Raw genomic sequence first — 17,859 nt, 5'->3', positions numbered from 1 at the left:
CAAATTAATCTTGTATAAAATTATTGGCTGTACTGCTGAAATTGACATTGAAAATAATTAATGTTATAAATTCAGAGGCACATAGAAACTTTTAGAAAATTTCCAGTTGACATTTATTTATTTTTAAAGATTTAAGTATTTATTTTAGAGACACAGAGAGAGAAAGAGAGAGAGAGCACATGAGCAGGGGTGGGGGCAGGGGGCAGGGGGAGAGAGAGAATCTTAAGCAGACTCCATGCTGAGCACTGGGCCCAAACCAGGGCTTGCTCTCATGACCCTGAGATCATGACCTGAGCTGAAATCAAGAGTCATGCTCAACTAGCTGAGTCACCCAGGCACCCCTCCATTTGGCATATAAATCTTACAGAGCCTTAAATTTATGTAACTAGAAAAACTTATACATAGCCTCGATGTTTGACTGCGTGCGCGTGCACACACACACACACACACACACACACACAGAGAAAAATATACAAACATAAACCTTGGAAAGCGAATTATTTCCCTTTCAGTGGGAATATTGCCACTGTGTCAATATGTAAATTTAGGGTGTTAATGCTGTCTTTTAAAATTCTTTACTAAGCAAATGAATGAGGACAAGGATTAGCAGGAAATTAGTAATGATTTAATGTGTTAGAATTTAACTTAGAAGAAACACTATTCTCAGATGAGTCATAATTCCCATGTTTTTCTCTTATTTCTCCCTGCGGTCACCCAAACCTAAATTTAAATCTCAAAATACTGCAAAGAAAGGTTATGTTTGCAGTATTTCTAACTCATTGAAATTCATGGAAAGCTGAAGGATTTGTAGATTTACAGACCCATTTTCTAAGTCTCAGAGAGGTCTCAAAATTTGGATAAACTTAGGCTTTGACTGTTTATGAATTCTCCATTTTTTTGAAATGTGTAATCATGTCAAAACCATTATATAAAAAAACGTGGTTCAAGTTGGCGAGCACTCTTGATGTGGATGGGGAGTATTTTTCACACTACATTTGTTTTTTTTTGTTTTTTGGGCTTTTTTTTTTGGTAAATTTTGCAAGAGAGAATAACTATAAATAAGATGTACTCTAACAAGTTATTAAAAGAAAACAAGTGAAGTTGAATCAGATGAAATGTTTGTTCTTGGAATGCTGGGCTCGTTTCCTGGATTACAGCAAGATAGGTACAATGCTAATAATATTGTACACTTTAAAAGATGTTACTTTCTCTACCTAGATTCTAATAGGGTCGCTTCTAAGCTAAAATCCTGAGTTATAATGCAGGAGATGGTAATGATTGGTTAATTATGATGAACCAAGGCATTTGCAGTATTTGGCCAGAATCAAGCCAGTAAGATTGCAGTGTGGCTGTCTCCCAGCCTGTGGCACGCCGTGGTCATGATGTCCGTACAGGCTGTGCGCACTGGCCGCGACAGTCTGGGGACCGACCAGGCTGGGGCAGCTCTCATTCAGGGGACACACTTTGTGGTCAGGGCACTCCAGAAGTTGAAGCATACTAAAACTTTATTTATTAGGCTCAGTTGACAGTGATGTGGTCCAAGGAGGCAAAAAGGAATAATGATAAAAATATGAACAAAACCAATATATACAATGTGTTGTATCATATACATTATTATATATATGCGTTATATGTAATGTATATTACTATATCATATTCACAATCCTATATATAATAATATATATTATGTATCAAAGTATTGTATAACATATATAGTAATATATATAATATATAGCATATATGTATATTTTATATATTATTTACATATATAATAATATATAATATAACTATATACATATATGATAATATAATTTATATCATATACGTATAAAATAATATATGTCATGTGTATAATATACATAATATATAATAATGTGTATGATATATGATATAATAACATAATAACTTTGTTTAAAACTTTAGTGTTCACAAAGTGCATGCATATAAACTACCTTCAGAAGGAATCCTGTGAAACAGCCAAGAACTACACAATCATTGTGGAAGCAACGGGAGCTCTAGGAAATTGTGAATCATGGACATCCCCCCCACCATGCACCTCCCTTTGAGAATTGCTACACAAATCAGAGTCACGGTGCGTTAACTGCTTTCTGAGACATTTCTTTCTCTAAACTGTAACTTTGGCCTCTAAAATGAAGGGTACACAGGGTTAATATGTTGTTCCGTGATGCCAGCACGCGCCTCCTTCTGGCCTGGTCGTGATCTCGGGCACAATGACCGCGGGCCGGGCCTCGGTGGCTCTCCCGGCGCGTCTGCCCAGCACCTGCTCACGGGCTTGCCGCCGCCTCCAGTCCTCACACGTCCAAGTGCATGCAGTGCTTTCGTGGTCCTTGGGGGCATTATCACTCAATCTTCACGTCTGATTCATAATCAGTGGAGAAGTAGGACCATGGAGTCAGGCGTTAGGAGCCAAGACACCAGTTCTGTGTATTCTGTGAGGGAGACAGCAGACGCGAGAGGTGCCTCTGAACGCGGACAAGCTGCTTCTGACCTCCACTGTCGCACAGGCTGGCTGGCCCATGGCCCCGTCAGTACTGGGGGGGGGGGGCAGCCGCCCCGGGCAGGAGAGCTCCAAGCCTCCCACCAGGCCTGCCTCCTGCTTGTGGCAGTGGAGGAAGGCCCTCCTGCAGAGACCAGGAGACTGACAGCCGGTGGACCTTCTGTCCATGGAAGGAAACCCCAGGACGAGGGCAAGTATCTCCCCTTAAGAAGATGTGAGTGTTAATTTAAGAGTTAATTGGCTTGAGGGGCGCCTGGGTGGCTCCGTCAGTGAAGCTTCTGGCTTTGGCTCGGGTCATGATCGCAGGGTCCTGGGATGGAGCCCTGCATCAGGCTCCTTACTCGGGCTCTCCCTTTGCCACTCCCCCTGCTTGTGTTCTCTCCTCTCTCTCTGTTGAATAAATAAATAAAATCTTAAAAAAAAAAAAAAAAGTTGATTGGCTCGAAAGACCCAAGGCCCATCTGATGCAAGAAAGCATGTAGGCTCTGGGCCTCTTGTGCTGAGTGGTTCGGGTCTTTTTTCCTGGTATTTTTGAAAAGATACAGCCGAACCATCTGTCTTATGGTGTGACAGTCCTCCCCTCCTGCAGTCCTCGAGGTGTGGCCACTAGATACATAGAAGACCCTTGTGTCTAGTAGTCCTTGGCCTCAACTCCCCTGTAGATTGTCAGCTGACACCCTATGAGCAGTGTAGGCATAGAGAAATTCCATGTTTGAACCACACGGAGATATGTACATTCTTATAACCTCATATGTAGAAAAGTGCCAAGAACACTGGAAACGCAGGCCTTCAATTCCATTCTTCACTGGCCAGTTTCCTTCCCAGTGAATCCAAAGCTGTGTGGTGAGGTCCCTTCCCAGGGATACAGCCCTTCTTCTCCCTGAGGAGAAGTCTTCCAACACACTTCTGCTTACTCTTCTCAGGAGATCTTGAGATGATTCCCAGGGTTCCTGTTCCCCAGGGAGTTGGCTTCCATGATCAGGAAGCCTCAGTGTCCTGCAACTTTATGACCCCCTGCTTCCCGCGTGCGCTGTAGCTCCTGTCTGCCCTGTGATGGCAGTTGTGATGTGCGCACACGTGGGGACTGTCACCTCCTGAGTTTCTGTCAGTGAGTCTTCCTACAGCTCTAAGTAGGTTTCTTTCGAGGGTCCACCCGCTGTGTTCCAGAACGTCACCTCAAGCACCAACTGTGGGACAGAGAGAGGATTCTGGATAAATTTCCTTAATACCTCCCTACTCCCATGAATGATTTTGCCTCATCATTATAGAAATCCTTCTCTGTTTCATGGTAAGGGTTGGCTGTTTTTAGCAGAACATCCAACATGGAAAGCCTTGCTCTTAAGTATCTGTTCTTCCTTTACTTAATAAAATTACAAACCTTTTGAAAAAGATAGTAAGGAGACACATTAAATTTATCTTTCATCTGAAAAGGCAACGTTATGGACAATATTATGTTGGCCCACAAGAAAATGTTTCTTTTATTGCGTCAACATAAGTGAAATTGTCCACAGCTTTTCAGACCTGTAGTATTATTACTCGGTGTAACCACCCTATTAAAAAGTGTGAGTTTTGGTGTCATGAAAACACATGTTTTTCTCATGCCTCACCTTCTCTTAAAGAGTCGATCATATGAGGAGAATATGTTATGGCCCTGAGAAAAAAACAGCAGTAGGTCCCAGGACGTTTCTGATCACAAATTATAGTTCTGTGAATCCTCTTAGGTCCCCAAATATCCAGTTGGAACAGAGATTAAAAGTGTCTCCAGATGAAAGTCCCCTCTTCTGCCACTGGGCCCTAGGTGGTAGGGAACTACCCTCCAGGAAGGGAGTGAGGTAGGCTCCGTGCCCCCAGCTCCCATGGGAGATGGGGGCAAAGACAAAGAAGTGAGGGATGTTTTAGCTGTCTGATAGCTGGGGGATGGTTATCCCTGACCTTTCTGGCCATGCTAAACCTCTCCTCCGTAGTCCTCAGGGGTGAGAAGGGCATTCATTCATTCATTCATTCATTCATTCATTCATTCATTCCCCACGTGTCACCCGTGCTTGGGGCAGTCCATTCAATGCAGGCTCACCGCACAGCGGGCTGGTCTCCACACCTTCCCAGGTGTGCATCTCGGGCAGGATTTCTCCAGGTTGAGGGCAGAGAAGGACTCTGGAATGGAACGCCTTGAGGCATTGCAGACATTTTCATTACTCACTTTTTACAATTTTTTAACAAAACAGAGGCTCTAAACTGCACTTAACTTTTGTAGAGGATATCATCCGTATGATTCTGAAATGAGCTAAGTGTTGGAGATTCTAACTAAAGTAGAATGAATAATAAATACCTTGGTTTACAAGGTGATAAAATAATTTTTGCAACTCCTAAACTTGGACCTGTTTCATAATGCAACATTTAACATCCCTGCGGTTGGACTGGCAATGTTAGACTTAAAATGACTACTTGTGCCTAACGTGGTGCTTTCATCAGAGTTTTGGTGTGGAGTTGGCTGCATGCAGGGGCTCTGAGCAGGAGAGGGGTTGGGGGAACTTTGGGACGGCTCCCCAAATGTCTCGGACGCTAAGACCTGCAGTTTATTTCACTCGTTTTCATCATGCCTTCTGAATACAATGGTTTACGTCCGTGAGGCTGGCTGAGACCTAGAGCTTGTGGAGTGAATTCCTTTTTACCACTAGACACACCCTAAGAATAAATAGACGGAGAGTTGAAGACGGTTAGCAGGTGGAGGGGAAGAGGCCAGGTGGTAGAGTGGTGTGGACGGTACACTTTATTTATTTACCTGCTTATTCATTTGTTCATTCCTTCATTCATTTGTTCATTCATTCATTCACGTCTGCTTGTTCTGAAATCCCCATTTTTGGGCAGCACAATCTGGCATGCAAATAGATGCAGTAAAGAAATGGAGTTTCAAGCCTACATATGGAGATTGGGGGGGGAGGTTGTACTGAGCCTTCAGTTTCCTAAATATGCGTGTACTGTATTGCGTTCTTACAATATTTTAGCTCAGCTAAACATAAACATTTAAAAACTTTATGATTAACTGCATTCGGCTTCAGTGACTCATAGAGACTTTGGAAGAGTTCCCCCCAAATGTCTTCAGACACCCAAACCGACAGTTTGTTTGACTCATCTTCACCCTGAGTCCTCAGGCATCCAGGCTTGGTCCTCCTGGCTGCTCCGGGAACTCTGGTTGCTGCCCAGGCTTATGTGAGGATGACGAGAGGACTCCAGGTTGTCTGGGTGGCACCTGACACACGGGAATGGCTACTTGGGTAAAACCCCTAAAATCCCGGTGGGTGTGGCTGGAAAGAAGGCTTCCTGACGGCGATTAGTCTGTGGAGACAGAGGGTTCCAGAGAGATGCGGATGGATGGCATGTTGGAAAGCGGGACATGGTCCAGTCTCCTCTGTTGAATTCTGGTTCGGTGGTGTGTGTTTAGGGGAGTGGCAAATCGAGGAAATATGTTGTTCTTTAGAAACAGGAATGTCACTGTTCACATACACTCACGGACCCGAGAGGTGTTTCCTGTTTGCTTGGTGTCTTTGCGTCTTTGCAGTAAGCAGGTGACCGTGGATCCATATCGATCCATTTCCGTCCTCTGTCCCTTTCTGTGCTGACACATCCGTGACTCGCTTGCAGAGAGCCGGACTAGCCCAGAGCACAGTGTGACTGCTTTATTGGTGCAAAAGTGAGGCCCACGTGGCTTAGACATCATGGTATTTCCCAGGCAGGAGGGGTTCCTTGAGGAGAAACTCGCATGGCAGGACACCAGCTCCGTGGACAGGTGAGTGGGTGGTGCCTGGACGAGGTTCTGGCTGTGAGGCGGTGGACACGTGGTGAGCAGGGAGCTGGTACTCCGGGGGTGTGGGGGGGCGCTCTGGGCATCTGGGGACAGGTGGGGAAATGAGGTCCAATTGGAAGGAAGGCTCCAGGCTTTAAATAGGAAAGCGATCTTGTCTTTCACTGGGAGGTAGGGGGTCACCACCCCAGGAAATGTCCAGAGTCTGTCCTTCCATCCATAGATTGATTATGGAGAGAAAAGGAGGCTGTTGAAAATGTGTGAAATTTCTCACACTATTAAATGTCCCCTCTCCCACCCAGGATACGTGTAGTGTGGGTTTGAATAACAGACAGAAGGGTTGCACAGATACACCAGCGAGAAAGAAAGCCAGACTGTTTTAGAGACAAGTTGAAGTTTTCTTTAGGAGTTCTTTTCTTTTTTTTTCCTTTGAATTCACATATCAATTCGATGGTTTGGTTCCGGAAATCATCAGTAGGATGTTTTCTGCATCTTACCCTGCTTCTAAATTCACACATTTTGATAGTAAGGAAAAAATCCTTTTTTGTAAGTCAGCATGGAACGTGCTGGATGGCCAGAAAGATTTCCATTGGCACAGTCACCAATGGCCCGTGTGCGCCTCAGCAGTCTGGCTGGGGTCACTGCCGAGGACAGCGGTGTCAGTCGTGGGGCGGCGTCCCCGAGTGTCACAGCTGACGACACGCTCTCTGCAATGAGGAAAGAGGGGCACGTCCAGTGGGACATACATTTTAGGTGCTGTCGGGATGCCAGGTGAGTCCATTCCTCTCCAGCATCTGACAACGTCGGAAAGGATGGGAGCATCTAAATTAACATAGAGAACCCGCAGTAAGAGTGTAACAAGCGAGTTAATGTTCGTCTTCAGAAGAATTGTGCTCCTTCATTAGATGAGACACGCTATTCTTCCTTAATTAGAGAGAACAAATATTTCCTGTAGGGAAAATATAATTATAGCTTTGGAGAGTTCTGCAGGCTGGTTTAAAAAAGAAACCCGTGTCAGCATTTTGGATAATCTGCTTTGGGTCTGAAGACTGTCTCAGTGATGGCAGAGAGGGCCGTTCTCTACCTCGGTGCTCTGAAATGAAAATACAGTGGACTGGTGGGGTCAACTGGTATACGGCTTCCATTTATTTGGGAATTCTGCTTAGTTTTGATCTGCTAAGAATTCAGTTCATGCACTGTTAATTTCGAGTATTTATTGTGCATATGCACATGTTTGTTGGATTTCCAAGGCTTCTAAGGAGAAAGTGATATTTTTCCTGTTTAGAAGTTGTAGGCAAGTTTGTTGTGGTTACCCATTTATCTGTCTTTAATGCAATCAGGTAGCATTCAGTGTTCTTATGAAATGTTGCAGTGTCTTTTTTTAGGTCAGAGTCTCATTTGAGATTCTGGTAAATGGCATGAACACACACACACAGAGTCCCTCACATAATTTCTGGGGATTAACAGACCATACCCAGCAAAACAAAATCCATGTGCCTGGGCTGTAATAATTTCTTAATTTGTTGATTAAAGAAATGAAAAAATTCTGAATTAATACCTTCAGTGTGGTTCCTAGTCTCCTGGTAGTTCTCGAGGATTTTTAAGTCGAATTTTTTGGTAATGATTTTGTTGAAAAAAAAATTTTTTAATTAAAAATTATCTTCTAAAATTTTAGATGAAATCCATGATTTAAAAACAATACCCTGAGGTACCTTCTAATAGATGAGTAACGATTTTTAGAACACTAATATGACAGTGAGCGTGTGAATCTATTCTGGAAGATTAGATGTCATAGATTCGATGTTTAGCTGTAACCGAGTATTCGTCAAGGATCTCTTGTCCGTCAGTGACAGGGGGTCAGAAAGTCAGTTTGCAAGGTGCTAGGGGTCTGAGTGCAGCTGAGGGCAGAGCGCCCTTCTGCTGTCTTGCAGGCCAGCTGAAGAAAATCTCTTTCAGATTACAGTTCATACCTGCACTGTTTGCACGGATCATCTCTACTTGACCTACCGTCCTGTGACAGTTTCAAGTCCCATCTCTAGGTTGTTGATTTGCTGCGAGGGGGGTTTGTCATGACTTCTGCACCTGCTCCTTCAGTCCCACATGGTGCATGAGCCTAAATTCCAGTCGGGGGTGTGTGTGATTATATTATCCTACATGGTTCTTCAATTATTTAACTAGAAGACCTTTTTTTTTTCTTTTAAATGTCAGGTGCAACCTATGACTTTTTAAAAGGACTTTTAAAAGGTTATGGGATGGAGCCATAATATTTATAAATGGTTCGTAGGGAGGTTTCATTTGTTTTATCCTTTGCAAGGAAACAAGGTCAGTTTGGGTGGGGTGAGTCTTTGAGCTGCAAGCTTGAAGATTACTCTTCTCCAGAGTGACAGCCATTGGGAGCATCCTGGGTGATGAGAACTGTCCATTCTTGGGACTTGAAAATCTCAAAAGATCCCAGCAGTGTCATGACCATGCCATGCTACCCACAGAAAGGTCGCCTCCGCTTCAGCTGAGGGCTTGCCATCATTCCCTCCAACTGGAGGCTAAACGCAGACTGTGCTCTCCTCCTTCCTGAGTCCGATGAGTAGGAAAGATTTTATTGAAAACAAGGCACATGGTTTTTGAGAATATCTGTGCTCCCCCCCACCAAGTATAGAAGAGAACTTGTCCGACTATCACCTGACTCCAGAGTTAAATGTTTTCTGCTCTTTGGGACTACCCACGTCATCGACTAGGTATCTGCAGTGATTCTCAACAGTGTGCGATGGGAAAGGGCTCAGTGATCATTGCAGAGCAAAGGAATATTAAAGATAATTTAAATCTCTTTGCCAGACCACGCACATCTTCCCCATAACACTCGAGGAATCACAGGGAGAGTTTGAAATGCCCCTCCGTTTTTGTTGTTGTTTTTTTTTGGGGGGGGGAAGATGAAATAAGTGAAGAAACAATCTACATGATGATAGAAAAATGGAATAAGAAGAAAATGTCTAGAAAGTAAATGTTTTTTCACTATTATTTTGATAAATTGATAATTTCCCCAAGAAAACATCTGAGCATATGATCTATTGAAACTCGAGAATCCTAAGTAAAATCTCATTCTCTCTCTTTCTGTCTCTCATTTGTTATGTATTTTATAAATTCTTGTTAAAAGTTCAGAAAAGGTTATAGAGATTAGCTGTCCTCCTTTACAGACACAAAACTGGCAACAAAGTGAAGCTTGCTTCTGAAGTAAGGATTGAAGGTGTAAATGAGTCCAGTTAAAAACCAAATGTTTACTTACTAGTTTCAATTTTCTGCCTTAACAATTTATTGAAATGATTCCAAAGATTTAAAGTGCTTCATGGATATTACAAATCAAAAGGCAAGAAGGATAATCTAAAATTCTAGACCATCAGTTCATCAGTAATTAAGAGTTGGTACAAAGATATCTTATACATTGCTTTGTCAATTATAATGTAAAGTACTTAAATCTTAAAAATGAACGTATATTACTAATTTTCAAATATCTCACAGAAATGGTGGAACACCTGCTGTGCATTTGTGGGAAAATGAAAATAGACTTACCCTGTTTTGGTTTTTTTCCCCACTTAACATATGATATCTTTCTTCATTAACGGGCTTTTTTTGGAGGTGGGGGCAGATGTGCTAATCAAGAAAGCACAGAGGAGTATAGCCAAGTCCCTCACTCACCTACTATCTAGAATTAACACTGCTAACATTTGCCACTTCTGTTTCAAATTTTTATTCCCATAGAAGAAAGAGGAAATTGCAGCTATAAGCTCAAGTTCTTTTTGTTTACCAACATAGATCCGTTCCTCCCCTTCCATCCCACAGACAACAATGTCATCAATTTGGTATAAATTTCCCACATTTGCTTTTTTATTTGTTTAGAGGTTGGTTTTTTATTACAAATCTAGAACATTGTGAGCCATTAAGAATTGAAGAAATGCTATCATACAGTACATTGACGCTGTACTTCCCTTTTAAAATCCACACGGCTTTTGAGAGTTATCTGTACTGATACATAAAGAGCTAATCCAGTCTTTTTAACTGCTGCGTTAATTCCCTTCGATGATAAAAACCACAATATTCTCATCTCTTTCCCTTTCAAGGGATACTTAAGTATCTTTTTTTTTTTTTTCTCCGTTATACACAGTGTTACATTCTGGTATAAGTCTCCTGAGATATATGTTTAGTATTTTCCTCAGGATATATATTTAGTGGTAGGATTGTAGGGAGCGCGTTAATTTGCATTTCCCTGATTACGAGTGAGGCTGAACGTGGCAGATTCTGCCCTGTCCCCTGGTGATGTGCCTGGGAGAGATGTGCAGTGATGCCCACTTGTCTGACTTTAGGGCCCTATCATTGACGTCTTCCCCTACTTCAAAGTCGTCATACATTTTTTCCTAAAACCCTCAGATTTCAATACATCAGGAACATCTGTTTATATGAAGCATTGATATAATGTTATATTTTTATTCAAATATTCCATGGTTCCTACCCCCAGTTATCCCCAATTATTAGAAATGTTTTTTTCACCCCTCCTGATTTTTAATCTATTTCACTATAGCTGTATCAATAATATATTGTTTTAATAAGTAAGTTCTCATAATAACTTTTTATTTTCTTATTTGTTTTGGTTATCCCTGGATCTTTATTTTTGTATATGAATTTTATAATCGACTCAGTACATAAAAAAGTTCTTTGGGGATTTCGACTAGAAATACATTTATAGATTAATATGAGGAGAATTGGCTTCTTTATTGATTCTTTCCTTCCATAAGTATGATTGATATTTCTGTTTATTCATTTTTTTCTTAAATTTTGTTTGTATTTTTTATCAGTTTCTTGAACATTTTTATTTGATTTGTTTTCTATGTACTTTGTACTTTTTGTTATTTTTCTATTACATTTTAATTTGTTTATTGGGACTCTCAGTCTTGCATTTCATATGTTGATCTTCTATCTAGAAACCCTGCTGACTTTTCTTATTAGTTCTAATAATTTTCCTGTGGAATATCTTACTATTTTCTAATGTAAATGATCATAATTACCTTTTTTCTCTTGTCTCTCATGTCTCTTATTTCTTCTTCTTTTATTGCTTTGGCTAGCACTGCCAGTACAATGTTGATAATTTGTGGTGATAGTGGATCTTCTTCTCTTGTTTCCAAATTAATATAATATCTCTAAATATTTGCCATTAGGTAATCTGCTTAATTAAGGTTCCAGGAGATAATCTTTCCTGATTGTTTTCAATCAAGGATGCTAAGTTTTATATGTTTTTTCCTCTACGTTTTAGGATTACTATAACTCTCCTTTTTTTTGTTCATGTGGCAATTATATTGATGTGTATTTTTTATTTCGAATAATTCATTTATCATGTGAACCCCGTTTGGTCATGATGTCCTAGATTCAATTTTCTAGTCTTTATTAAGAATGTTTACATTTACTTTCATTAGTGAGAAGAGATTCTATTTTTTTCTTCTTATACAAGCCTTTGCTGTCAGGTTTATGTGAAAAAGTAAATTGGGTGGCTTTCTCTGATTCCTCCTCTCTAGAATGGTTTGTGCTAAGTGAGGATGATAGGCACCTTGAATGTCTGGTGCAAGTCTTTCTAAAATCTTTTTGGGAGGTGGAGGGTGGATTGCCCTTTTGAATACTAATTATTTTAAAGTTTATAGGCCTAATCAGATTGTTTTGTTTATTTTTTGAGTCATTTATATTTTCTAGAAAATTGTCCGCTTTAATATTTTAGATGTATTCAGCAACTAAATCATAGCTTTGTTTTATAATCCTTCAATCTCTCCTGTAGCTGTAGTTTGACAATTTTGACATTCCTTAAATTTATGTCTTTGCCCCAATATCACTGATGAATCTTGCTTGAAACTTGCCTGTAAGAATTATTTATCTTAAAAAAATCATTTTTTTTTCATTTCCCACATTAATGTTATTCCTTTTACTAGGTCCTGAAGTTTCGTTATATCCCTGTTTCAACTTTCTTTGAATTTTGCTCTTTTTTTTCCCCCATGACTTCCTGAGTGGAATGTTTGTCTCTTATTTTTCGATGATTTTGCTGACCCCGAGTCTATCAAGTATCTCCCAAGGGCCTAGTGCCTTCCAGACGCTTACCATGTAATGCTCCCTTTGTTGTTTAGTTCTAAATATTTTGTCTTTATGCTGTTTCACAGATAAAATAACAAACAGTTTGTCAGAAAAATAAATTTGACACACCATGTTTTTCCCTCCCTCATCCAAACTGGGAAGTTTTTTTTTTCCCCATTAAATAATGAGATTTCTTTGATTCTTATGAATATAGTATGAGTGACTTCTATTTCTGTATAGACTTATTTAAATCATGGTGCTATTGCCATGACAACCAAAACTACACAATTTAGCAAAATATCTGAGACAAACCTGCTTTCTAAATAATTCTCCTTCTGCTCCATTTCCTTACCAAAACACCCATATGTATAATGATTTCCTGAAGAGCTAAGAACCTTTTCTCTGTAATTGTACATTTGTTTTTCATTATTTTTTGAGATCCATTTTTTTTTCAAATAGAAGGATCAAGAGGAATGAAAAATATTCAGGTTTTACCAAGGCATCATTTATATTAAAATACTCAGAAGTAATTTTAAATTACCACATAATAAATACAAAATAACAGTTAAAATTTTACCACCCTTGTTATAAAAATTACCATATACTACGGACACAATAATGGCTAAATTTAAATGTTAATCATGATAATGTGATAAATTGTTTCAAGAACAGTGCAGCTTATTGAACCAATAAATAATTATGTACTTTTCCATTAAGTACATGTTTTCAGGAGACGGAGGAAAAAAGAGATTTGTCATAACTATGAGAATATGACATTTTTAGTATCAAACAGGAGTTGTTTTTCCTTTTTGATAATGACTATCATATGATTTGCAAATATTATTGGAGACCCAAATAGATTCCACAAAATGTGTAAGAAATTCAGTGATTTATAAGGCTAATAAAAAAACCTCCTAGCATTCTACTTCTCCAGCTCTTTCTCAAGCCAAGATTGCAGAGGCTAAAGCTTGTGTATTTTATACAAAGGATAAAATTCATTGCATTGCTAGCCATGCCCGCTCTCTTGTTTCATTTCTAACTGGGGAAATGCACTTGGCCTCTTTTCAACCCTGATAACCTGTCCTGCTCACTAGAGTTAACCAAATCTGTATTTATTATGCTCCTCTATGCCTGTCATTTGAGCATCGTGGCAGGTCTCCCAGGATAAATAATGCTTCAGTGTTCCGAAACGAGAGCAGAATGTCCCATTCTGGCTCCCGGTGACCCAGCCTCTCCCAGCAGAAAACACCAGGGAGGAAATGTCAGTAGCACCATTTAAATATCATTTGCCTTTTTCTGTTATAATTTCTAATTGAGGAGGTTGTGCTTTTTGACATGTTTAGTTTTTGTCGGCTCTGTGCTTTTAAGTTTTCTTGCTTCACACACCATCTTTTTAAAAATACATTTCCAAGTCCAGCTTCTGTGCAGATGTGAGACGTGATAAACGTGCACTTAAAAAAAGACACAATTATCGTGGTGATCACTTATTGGCTATTACCTATAAAATGGGCTGGGCTTTGAGCTGAGGATTATTGCAGTTAATATTGACATTAGCCATGAGGTAGGTATGGTGGTCTCCCCATTTTAGATTAAGAAACTGGAATTCACCATACAGTACATCCCTAGTTTTTGATGTAAAGTTCCATGATTCATTGCTTGCATGTTACATCAAAACTAGGGATGTACTGTATGGTGACTAACATAATATAATAAAAAATTATTATTGAAAAAATAAATATATGTGATATATATTTTATTATTATGTATCATATATATTGTATTATATATATCTATATATTATTACATATCTATATTCAGGATAAATCCCTAGAAGTAGAATTTCTGAGTCAAACAATATGGGAATTGAACGTGTTGATAAAGCTGGACTGATTTACCATCCCACAGGAAGTGCTCAAGAGTCCCTAATTCTGCCTTCCTTACCCATTTTTAAATATTTTCCAATTTTATAGGTGACAAATGTTATTTCATAGTTATTTTAATTCACAATACCTTATTTGTGATTGAGATTAATCATTTTCATGTTTATCGTTCATTTCTATGCCTTCTTACTATGATATGTTTTTTCAAATTCATTAACCATTTTCATATTTTGTTATTATTATTAATATGGTAAGTTGCTTTATACATCAAAAAATATAGTACTTTGTCATAAAAAAAAAAAAGAAACTGGAATTCAGAGAGGTTTAGTACGTGTCCTTGGTCACACAGCCTGGAAATGACGGCCTTGATGTATGAACTCCGGTACGTCAGGATCGAAACCTGAGTTTTCCCCAAAATATCTCCCACATTGAAGACTGTCAGAAGAGTGATAAGGAAGCATAGTTTTAAAAGTTAATTTTGTTTTTAAAGATTTTATTTATTTATTTGACAGAGATAGAGACAGCCAGCGAGAGAGGGAACACAAGCAGGGGGAGCGGGAGAGGAAGAAGCAGGCTCCTAGCGGAGGAGCCTGATGTGGGGCTCGATCCCACAGCGCCGGGATCACGCCCTGAGCCGAAGGCAGACGCTTAACCACTGAGCCACCCAGGCGCCCCTTAAAAGTTAATTTTTAAATTAACCTTTTGAAATACAGATGATTTATTTCTTTTTTTATTAGAGTATTTAATTCTGAACAAAACACATTGAGAGTATAAACAAGCTTGAAAGTGGTAATGCTAAATAACACTTTCCAGATTTTAAAGGACTTTTCCTATGTGTTCCATGGGATGGTACAGTGGCATAAAGTCACACAGAACTGGATCTAAATTATTGTTCTATTACTTATTAGTTTTGTAACTTGAAGCAAGTTAGCTAATATTCCTGCACTGAAATTTCTTTTTCTATAACATGATTAGGACAATATCTACTTCACAGGGTTATAGGCAGAGCTAAGACTAGGGTGAGGTGAGTGAGGCATTATTGAAGTGTAAAATATCTATGTATGGACATGTTCCCAAGAGCCAAGTTGTTCTCTGCTTTTTTGTATCTGGGCGTTTAGCATCCTGCACAGTGCTTTGCAAAACGAGGTGTCCTGTACACATTCACTGAACAGACGGATGAACTAATAAATGAATTACTTAGAAGCCACTCTCAAAAGGCTTTGATAGATTGCAAAGATGGTCCCAGTTCTTTATTCTTCTCTGTGTCCCTGACTTCAACACTTCTCTTCTCCAGAGTTAAGTCTTATTTCCCTCCCTTTGAATTTGAGCTCCTCTTGTGACTTGCGGTAGCCCAGAGAATACAGTAAAAACGATGATGCCCCAGTTCTGAGCCCTGATGCAAATCTGTGTTCTCAGATACCTGTCATCGGGCTCCCTGTGGTAAGGGACGCTCTGTGAACCAGCCAGTGGCCAGCCAACCCCAGGCGCTTGGAGGAGGTCATCCCACCCCTGACAGAAGGACTCAGGGATCAGAATAAATACTTGCTGTTTTCAGTCACTGAGTTTTGGGACAGTCTGTTATCCAACAACATCTGCTTGCTACAAATCACTGTCTAATTAATTTAATTGTTATAGCTCCTACTTTGAACCACAGACTGTGAGGACGCACATTCCAGGGCAGTTGTTGGACAGACAGCTCTCCATCTCGGGGGTGACTTGAGAGATGCTGAGATACCCCCCGCTTCCCAATGTCCCCAAATGCTTGGTCCCCTCATCTTCTTGGCCCCCAAATCCCTAACCGTTGGGTAAGGAAGACTTCTGTTTCTCAAAACTTCCTGTTACATTGCAAAAACATCCTGAAGTGCTCTTTGCAACCCTAAGTAGCCAGAACGTCATAAGAAGGAGGGTACTGGTGCCGAGAAATCACTAGGAAGGGAGAAAAGGACTCCATGAGAAGAGCACAAGCTGTAGCCCACGTGCATGAAATCAGCACGTGGGACACATTGAGCTGTGGGTCTGTTACATCTTGGGCAGCACTTTGTCCTGTGGTCTCTAGCTAGTAGGTTGAAATGCTACGTTAGTTACAGTAATTTTATCATTTATCTGGGACTTAACTTTTTTTAAAGTGTAACAGGAAGCAAGAGGCCCAGATTCCTGTGCTGAGCCTGACACTTCACGTTGAAATCTTTAGTAAAACAGTTCTGTCCTGTGAAATTTCATTTTATCAATCCCTAAAAGTGTAATGACCCCATTTCATATTTCGATCTACTTTTCCTAGCCATCACTTTTAAAAACTGTTGAATCTTTGGGACGGCGATGCCAAAATTTGCTTAAGTCATCTGCTCTCGATCTGATGCGAGGGTTGTTTCAGACTAGGAATGTAAAAGTTCATATAAGCTGAATGTTACTACGATCTTCAAGAAGCAACTTCTATGGTAGGTTGATTTTTGTTTTGAATGATGCTTCTGGTAACGAAACACACATCTATGTTCCCGTGACAGATGCAGCGTTTGTAGAAGGATGTGTGTTCATTAACAGTAGGAAGTATGAGGCTTTTCAGCTGTGAGCACTAGCTTTCGCTGATACGGAGGGTTTAAGTGATCTTTTATTATTTCTACTCTAATGACACTCGGGGAGCGTTCCTGTCCTGGCTCCCGGAGGCTGGAATTGGACTCGGTTCCAGGACCAGCAGCTGGCGGGGGGTTCAGGCGGTGAGTCACAGGGCTTGCAGGCATGGGGTGAGGGTGAGACCGCCTGCGTTCCAGTCCTTGGTCCACCTAATGCCACTGTGGGCCCTTGGGCCACTTAAACCTTCACTGTCCCGGCTCAGTATTCTCCTCTGTAAAATGGGGGGATCATTGTACATACCTCCTGGAGTCGTTGTTAAGGCTAAATGAAATAAGGCATTTCAGGTGTAATGGTGCTTGGCACACACCACTCCCTAAGACGGTAGCTCTGAGTTTTACCCTCAGCCCAAAACTTTCTTGTATATCCAGGCTAATTAATGGCAATTTTCACCTCAAGAGCTCTCGGCTTTTTACTCCCTAACTTCTCGTTCCAGGGGGAAGGAGCACGAACATGGGCTGCGTTTCGGAGCCACGCCGGTGTGTGGGGGGTATCACTGGGCGAGAAGGGGGCGGGCAGTTGCTTTGGTAACATCACCGCCTCCGGTCACCCGGCTTCTAGTTCACCTTGTCAGCAATCACAGACTCTTTCCCTAATTTCTGACATGTTTGCAAAAAAGGAGAAGCCTCACGCACTTTTCTTCGGTCAAAGACTAAAAGGGAGGAACTCCCAAACGTATGCACCGGGGAGGCCCCCCTCTGCGTCTTCTCACAGCCTCGAGAAAACCCTGCAAGCTTCAGACCAGCTGCCGCACTGGGCGCTGGCAGGATCAGCCCTGCGATGAGGCGCCTTGCCAGTTATGTTAAGTAAACTCTTCAGCGTGTTGGACCTGGACTTGGTGGAGGCCGTCGCGTGTCCAGCATCTCCAGGGACTTTGCACCAATAGGCTCCGTGAAAGTGCTTCTGACCCCGAGGGCAGGGTGTCTGGACAGCCAATC

General features: G+C 40.8%; 1 protein-coding gene across 2 annotated transcripts in view; it reads left to right on the top strand.

Moving 5' to 3' along the window:
- Positions 1-17,859, top strand: part of MYO16 (myosin XVI) — a 580,200-nt gene that overhangs the window by 378,349 nt on the left and 183,992 nt on the right. The window lies entirely within an intron of this gene.

This window comes from Ursus americanus, chromosome 10 (assembly GCF_024610735.1).
Source record: "Ursus americanus isolate L20-20 chromosome 10, mUrsAme1.1.p, whole genome shotgun sequence".
Taxonomy (NCBI): Eukaryota; Metazoa; Chordata; class Mammalia; order Carnivora; family Ursidae; genus Ursus; species Ursus americanus.
Note: the sequence above shows the minus strand (reverse complement) of the source record. Positions and strands in the feature narration are given on the sequence as shown.